Source organism: Rhincodon typus, chromosome 2, assembly GCF_021869965.1.
Source record: "Rhincodon typus isolate 14 chromosome 2, sRhiTyp1.1, whole genome shotgun sequence".
Taxonomy (NCBI): Eukaryota; Metazoa; Chordata; class Chondrichthyes; order Orectolobiformes; family Rhincodontidae; genus Rhincodon; species Rhincodon typus.
Genome location: NC_063333.1, coordinates 139,096,434 through 139,104,803, shown reverse-complemented (window position 1 = coordinate 139,104,803; position 8,370 = coordinate 139,096,434). Strand labels below are relative to the sequence as shown.

At 37.7% G+C, this 8,370-nt stretch overlaps 1 long non-coding RNA gene across 1 annotated transcript; it reads left to right on the top strand.

Annotated features, from left to right (window-relative positions):
* The first annotated feature begins 3,963 nt into the window (after positions 1 to 3,963).
* Positions 3,964 to 8,034, top strand: LOC125486556. Its single transcript, XR_007265197.1, has 3 exons — positions 3,964 to 4,161; positions 4,705 to 4,821; positions 6,108 to 8,034. It is a non-coding gene; the product is annotated as an uncharacterized LOC125486556 (long non-coding RNA).
* The last annotated feature ends 336 nt before the right edge of the window (positions 8,035 to 8,370 follow it).

The window sequence follows — 8,370 nt, the reverse complement described above, 5'->3', positions numbered from 1 at the left end:
GTAGACCATGTTGCCACTAGATAAGGAAAGGCTGTCATTGATCATTAAGCACATAGCAATCAACATATTCAGATTCACTCAGTACAATCAGAAAACTATCTAGGGGAAAATCATAGATGCAAGTACACTTACAACATTTAAAAGACATTTGGATAGGTACACAAATAGGAAACATTGAGGGATATGGGCCAAACGCAGGCAAATGGGACTAGTTCAGTTTGGGAAACTGATCGCACGGACAAGTTGGGCCAAAGGTCTGTTTTTGCGCTGTATGACTCAATGAATAATACAAAAATAATCAATGAAAGATGCTAACTTATTTTGGGGCACACTGCATTATATTGTAATCTGAAACTGTTGCTTCGATGAGACAATTTATAGCCTTCAGGACTCAATAGTGAGTTCAGACTAATATGTTCAATTTGTTTTCTTTTTATATTTCATCTTATTTTCTTAATTTCTGTTTACAATGAGGAGCACGTCTGCTCTCGGCAGATCTTTTGTTTCTTTTCACCACCCTATCACATTCTCCTTGGCTCCGGCTAGCTCATCTGTCTTTGACCCTATTTAGAGAGCTTCTTTCCGTTTTTGCACCATCTACCCCACAGATGCTGCCATAACCAGCCAAGATGTTTTTCATTATTTTTCAAAGTCTTTGTGCAAAAATGGTCAAACAATCCTACCCATGAGACTGTATCGTACAAGTTGAAAATACTTTTAAGTTGTTCGCACAAAAATTGTCAGTTATAGTATAATATCAGCACTGAATACATTTGTCTCAAATTTCTCTCTCTGCCACCTTGACTTGTCCCAAAACCTGTTTATTATAAGTAAATTCAGTCCCCTTTACCCCAAGAAGGATTTCCTTATTTCTGCACAGAACACTAAGCCAGGCTTTTGGAGAATAGTTTAGGTTTACTGAGAAAAGAGTAAAACCACATTAGCCAGGTTAAACACAGAAAGAAAGATATTCTTAGAATACTGAATTTTTATTTTGGTTTTGAATGCAAATGCTTGACCTCACCTGCTTCCTAAACACTTTTAGTTGTATCATGCTATAAAAAAAGCAGACGCACTAATCAAATTCTTAAAACACAAAATTAACAATTCTTTGCTCTTTGTTTATTTAGTAGATTTGCTTTTCTTGAAGCAGTGAGCAGCCAAATAATTTCAACCATTCTAGCTATGAGAGGATGCTAAGGTTGACAGTGCAACTAAACATTGTTTATATTAGTAAAAATACATTAAATCGCTTGGGAATTTCATCAACTGAATTGTGAACATGTTTAGAAGGAAGTTAATTAGCACCACTGATCCAATTTCCATTGAAGCACAGTGAATTTTCAGCAATCTGTGTATAAAGAAATGGAACCCTCAGAAAGGTCCTTGTAAATACTGCTGATTCCACGAGACAAATTCAGAGTGCATTGGACATAACAATAATTAAATAGAACAGCCTTCCCAAACCAGCCACTGATAAGCAAGCTGATTAATCAAAATAATGTTTAAACATAGATTAATTGGGACACACAAGTTCATACATTGCTTAACAGACTATTGATCAATACTCAATTAGTTGCAAAATTTTAAGAATAGAGTCAGCAAAGTCCCAATAATTTGAATAACATAGGACTTTAAAAGAATATTTTTAGTTTTAAAGGTGGTTTGGTATGCAAGCAGAATTCAAAGTAATCTAAACAGCAACATTTCCTCCATTTTTGTTATGAAGTACTGTACAATCATTAATTGTGTACTTGTGGAACGTTTTTGTCAAATGGGTTAAAGAACAGAATTCTTCTCCATTTCATTGTTACAATACACTTTTGTCTAATGAAAATGAAATAGGAAGAAGTTTTGTTGACAAACTCATCAGAATATAAGAAATAGCTTCAAGTTTAATTTAATTTCCAGTGCACTGTTTTGTTAACTGTTACTCTAACACTTTATTAGGTTAAAATCAAATTTAAAACTTAGTTCTGAAAAAAAGTAAATATCATACGGATATTATGTGGTAATAGTAATTGAAACTCATGGGATATATAACTGAGCTTCTTATGAAACCAGAATTTGAATTCCAGGCCAATATTTGCCCTTTTTTCCCCCTAGCTTTTGGGGTGGACGTCTATAAGGTGACCTCCACATCAGACAGGAATAACGTCAGATGAACTCCAATTGGGAACTTAAGTCATCACCCAGCGGGCTCTTGAGCCAATCAGATCATGAGACAGAAATATCCTACCTCACCTTAAGCTGCCAACTAATCAGGAGGCAGTCACCCTGGTGAAGAGCAGTGATGGGGCTGCTGACTGAACAACAGCATCATCAATCAGGAGCAACAGGAAGACAAGTGATTTTTTTGGTGAGGGGATAGGAATCTTGCGGGGGGGGAAGAGAGGTGGGAGTAGGTCAGTGCAGTGGTTTTCAAAGACTGAACATATTCCCCCATACACACCCAAGTTCACCACAGAGTGTTGCAAGCTCAGCACCCCCCAAAAAAACCCAGCAGGCTGCCATGTTGTAGCAAGGTTGCCTCTTTTGTTACCCTCTGGCAGTTTTAATCAACCTGTTCAGACACATTATGACATACGCCTGGGCCAGGTGGGACTTAAAAATATAGGAAATAGGAGCCAGAGTAGGCCCTTGAGCCTGCTTTACCATTAGAGTGATCATGGCTGGTCATTTAACTCTATAGCCTATTCCTGCTTTCTCCCTATACCCTTTAGCCTTAAGAACTGTACCTAACTTCTTGAAAACAATGTTTTGGCCTCAACTGCTTTCTGTGGCAGGCTCACCACTCTCTCGGTGAAGAAATTTCCCCTCAATTCAGTCCTTATCCTTAAATTGTGATCACTGATCCTAGACACCCCAGTCATCAGAAAATTCTTCCCACATTTACCCTGTTGAAATCAGTTAGATCCTCCCTCATTCTTCTAAAGTTCAGTGACTGTAGTCCAAGCTGATCTGGGCTCTCTTCATATGTCAGTCCTGCCACCCCAGGAATCAGTCTGGTAAATCTTCAATGCACTCCTTCCTTAACCAAAACATCCTTCCTTAGATAAGGAGACCAAACCTGCACATAATACACCACTGTAGTCTTACCATGGCCTTGTACAATTAAAACTGTCCTGGTCCTGTACTCAAAATCATTTCACTACACAGGCCAATATATCATTTGCTTTCTTCATCACCTGCTGCACCGGCACACTTACTTGCTACAAGGACACCCAGGACTAACTGCAATCCTCTCCCAATCTATCACCATTCATATAATAATTCACCTTCCTATTTTTGCTCCTAAAGTGGAAAACCTCATTTTTATCCATCTGCCATGCATTTGTCCACATACTCAACTTGTGCAAATCACACCAAAATATCTCAGCATGCTCCCTACAATTCACTCTCTCATCCAGCTTTGTATCATCTGCAAATTGGGAGATATTTCATTTCCTCACCCACATCATTATTTGTGAACAATTTACATGGGTTTTTATCGAAAGCCTTGTGGAACTCCAAGTGAACCAGATCCCTGGCTCCTCCAAATCAATTCTACTAATTACATTGTTAGAACCCTCATTGATTTTGGTTTGGAGTTGCAAACTGGGAATTGTGAGCTAAAAATGACTCTGGACTTTGGGACAGCTTGTGGTAAAAGGAAAAGAACAGACCAAACAAGCTTTGTTTATTTGTGAGGCTAAGCCTAAAGGCTAATTGTAGGTTGATTCGAGATTAGAACAGTTCTAACAGACACAACAACCATGGGAAAAGCATTGTGTTTAAACAGATAGTGGAAGTTAGCTATTAACAAGGTCAATATCTGATAATTGGTTTCCACCAATTCTGGGAGAGACCCTATGTTCAAACAGATGGCAATTGCTGAATGGTAATTAGTCAATCAGGGCAGAACTAGAATTGAAGTTTTGTTGAACTATGTTTTCTCAGAAAACAAGTTTGGCTGCTGACAACATTGCATGAAGATTTAAAAGCTCCCTGCCTGATCTCCCACATTAGCTTCCAGAACTCCAAAGAATAGACAGCTGAGTGTAAAGTGTTACTACCTACACTGAGTGAACTGAGATGGTGATGCTAATCTGCAGTTCCAGAAAAGCAACCAAGGAATCCACATTAAAGTCTGTGAAACAAAGCATCACAAAGGCCATTAAAGTAATCAGGCCAGTTTTGTTATTTTTTTTCTTATTTATCCTTTAATTGTGTTTGTCTGTCTGTGAATGAGGTCTGAAAACAAGGGCTTTGGATTTAAAGCATCAGTTTACCTTGTTGTTTAAAATTTCCTCTGCTAAATTTATTGTTATTAGTTTTTAAAAATTGCTGTCTTGCTTAAGATTCAAAACTGGTGTCTGGGAATTAATTATCTGCAAAGCCTGGGATTTTTATTCAAAAGACTAGTTAGAGTACTGGAGTAATTATTGTGTGACTTCAGTTTAATTTTACAGTGTTGTGAATACAGAAGTAGAAAGGCTGATTTGGTAGGTCTGTCTGTCTCCAATAACAACAGTCTTGAAAAATTCCAGTAGACTAATTAAACATGATTTCCCTTGCATAAATCCATGCTGACTCTGTCTGATCTTCTCACCATATCCAAGTGCTTGGCTATTTAATCTTTTATAATGGACTCTACCATTATCCCACTATTAATGTCAGCTAACCAGTGTACAATTCCCTGTGTCTTTCTACTTTTTTTAATAGTGAGATTACATTGGAATAATTCCTATGGAATGGAGAATAGCTGAAGTCTATAAAATATTGAAAGAGAACCACCAACGCATCAATCTGGACATAATGGAGGATGACAATGCTTCAACTGTGAGAAATGGCCATTTTGTTGATGTGCATGCAGTGTGTTTCCTCTGGCAAAGCGAGTGTGTCCTGAGAAAGTGAGCAAGCAGACGGTCCAGTCTGTGAGCTAAGTGATTGACGTGGTGTGCAAAGTGTCCCTATAACAGTAATACAAAGTGCCAGTGTAAAGGGATCAAAGGGTATGGGAGAAAGCAGGAACAGTACGCTGAGTTGGATGATCAGCCACTATCATACCGAATGGCAGAGCAGGTTCACAGGACTGAATGGCCTACTCCTGCTCCTACTTTCTATGTTCTTTGTGTTTTTATGATCATTGAACTAGGCTTGAGACCTCTTCTGGAATACTGTGTCCAGTTCCAATCGCCCAGTTATAGGAAGGATATTATCAAGCTGGAGAGGGTTGAGAAGACATTCGCCAGGATGTTGCTGGCTAGGAAAGGCTGGATAGCCTGGGATGTTTTTTGCTGGAGTGTATGGGGTTGAGGTGACCTGACAGAAGTTTATAAAATAAATGAGAGGTATAGATAGAATTGATGGTGGTTGTCTTTTCCCCAAGATGAGGAATTTCAAGATTGGGGGCACATTTTTAAGGTGAGAGGACAGAGATTTAAACACAGGAGGCAATTTTTTTTGTTTTAAGATGGTGGTTTGCATGTGGGATGAACTTCCTGATGAAGTGGTGGATGTGGGTACAATTACAATGTTTAAAAGACATTTTGGATGGATATATGAATAGGAAAGGTTTGGAGGAATATGGGCCACGAGCGGGCAGGTGGGACTAGTTTAGTTTAGGATTATTTTCGGCATGGACTTGTTGGACCGAAGGGTCTGTCTCTGCTGCATGACAGACATTGAGATTTAGTTATAGAGTCAATCTAGATAATTGGTGTAATGTCCAGTTGAATTCGGAATAAACCAATTGCGTTTCTACAGAAATACATTTCCTGTTGGTCAACCATGAATGTTAGGAGGTTCATACCTATGATTAATGATCTGATTGAGCAGATCCATGGGAGATAAAATATAGATGCAGTAAAAGGAAAATGAGTAATTGATTTGCAATTGAGAAGAAAAATGTCACCAGGTAACACTTCCTACTTCTTGCACTAACAAGCTGGCAGTAAAAATGACATAAACATATTTGGGAACAATTCCAAATTGTGTTCAATCTGATGAAAATAATCTATACGTAATAATTATATGTTGTAAAACCCATCTTATACAAACTAGAGGCATCTAGCTACTTGTGTTTACGTTTACTTATGTGGATTTTGTTTTCTTCTTTAAAACAGAAATCCAAATTCCTCAAACCCAAGCATCACAAAAAAGCGATTTTCAAACTTTTCTGTGGAGTATCACTAGGAAAGACTGACATTCGAAAATATATGCTGACCTATTTGGAAAAGGCTGACTTTTTTAAAAAAATGATTCATCACGTGTGGCCAATTCTGACAAGATCACATGTGCTCACCATCCCAAAGTACCCTTAAACTGGTGTAGTCCTTATAACTATATTGGTATTAGATTAAAAATTAAAATTATAGTGAAGAAGCAGTGATGGATATCCAAGTTAGGATGTTGAACAACAGGGAGAAAAGCATGCAGGGGATAGTGTTTGTATGATGTTGCTGCTCTTCTCCTTAAGAGACCGGAGAGCTGTGAGATGCTGTCAAAGCAAGGGTTACAAGTTGCTGTGGAGTATCCAAAAGAATTGTCATATCATAGTCACAGCACAGATGGAGGAGTTGGATATTGAATTCACTGGCAGAAGCACTGGTCAAGTAGACTGCTTTTATCTGGATGGGATCAAGCTGCTTGAGTGTTGTATCTGCATCCATCCAGCTGAGTGACAAAAAAAGCTTTGAGTCAGGAGATGAACTAATTGTTATAGTGTCCAACATCATCTTTATTCTCCTGGCTACATTGTTGATAAAGTCAGCCCAGTTAAGTTTCAAATTAGTAGAAACCCTCAAGATATTGATAGTGATGGTTCAGCCATAATGTAGCTGTCGAATATCAATGGATATGGCTAGAATTTCTCTTATCTGGCACTTGCATAATATGAATACTATTTGCCAGCTGGAGCATGGATGTTCTACTTGTAGGCTGACATAGACAAATTCACCATTAGACAAGTTGTCAACACACCTGAACAATCTGAAATTGTGAACAAATAGCATTCTTTTTCACGTTATGATAAAAGAAAGACGATTGGTGAAGCAGCTAAAGATGACTGAACAGTTTTGTCAAAATCCATACATACGAATGCAGTTTACAGGTAGGTAAATGTTGCCTTACGAAACTATTCATTAATCTTTTCTTCATATTACTGATGATTGTGAAAAGGCTTATGGGTGCTAAGTGGCTAGATAAGCTTTACTGTATGTATGCAAGTAAAAGTCTATCTCATGTAAAAGTTGACCCCCTAGTTTTGGCCAAAAAATCTGGAATTTTCCACACATCTCGTAAAGTCGAACCTAGTTCTTCACAGATAACAACAGATCAACATTTGAGAGTCAAGGTATTATCCTGTACATAAATGTTACGTTCAGGAAATGATTGAGACTGTACGAGAGTCAAATGTCTGAACTTTTTAATCAGAAATAAAAGCTTAAAATGTCAGTTTGAAAAACTAAGACAATAGATGAGAGAAGATGAGGGAAATGGAAGAATGTGGCGCAGAAGTTTAAAATGCATCTGGTCAGAGCCGGGCACTCGTGGAATACAGTCATATACCTAGCTGAGGTTTTGAAATCATTTTGTGTAAAAATGCACCCCAGAAAATACACAATCTATAGCAGCATTTAAACTGAAAATTATTAAACTTGTACAGAGGGAAATAACTATGCAGCAGCAAGAGAATTGTGGGTTTCGCAGAAACTTGAGAAAGATATCAAGCCAACTTCTTCTTCAGACAAAACAAAAGTGTCCCAACACAGGTAATCCCAGCAAGTGGCCACAACTGGAGAAAAAATGTTGAGTAGGTACTTGAAAATAGCCAAAATGGAAAACGTGTTAGTTGTAAAGCCATTTGAATCCGTGCACTAAATGAATCAAAGAAGGATGAAATTTTGGATTTCAAGTGCTGGATGGTGCACAAGGTCCATGAGAAGGCATGACTTAGTACTTTGGCAGAGAACAAAGATTTGCACAAAACCTGCCTGCTGAACTCTAAGATATTACAGGATTTCAATGAATTTTGTATTTCACATGTTTAAGATGTACTATGTAATTGTAATTTAAAGCTATAATTATACTTTTTTTGTATGTATAAATGAAAGCTTACTAATTCATTTTTGTTTCTACTGTCTTTATCTGGTAATTACTGTAATTCGTTGCTTTTTTTTTCTTTATTCATTTAGAGATCAATTGGGCTTCTGCTAAAGATATGGTATTTTGGACTGTAGCATGAATTTCAGTCCCTCAAAAGTAGTATCTAAAAACTTTGACTTTTACATGGGTATATAAGGTACATTTCTTGTGGATAGAACAGTCCTGGGAAATTTTCCACATCATTGGATGCTGGAACACTTTGGTGTAGGAAGCTAATTCTGA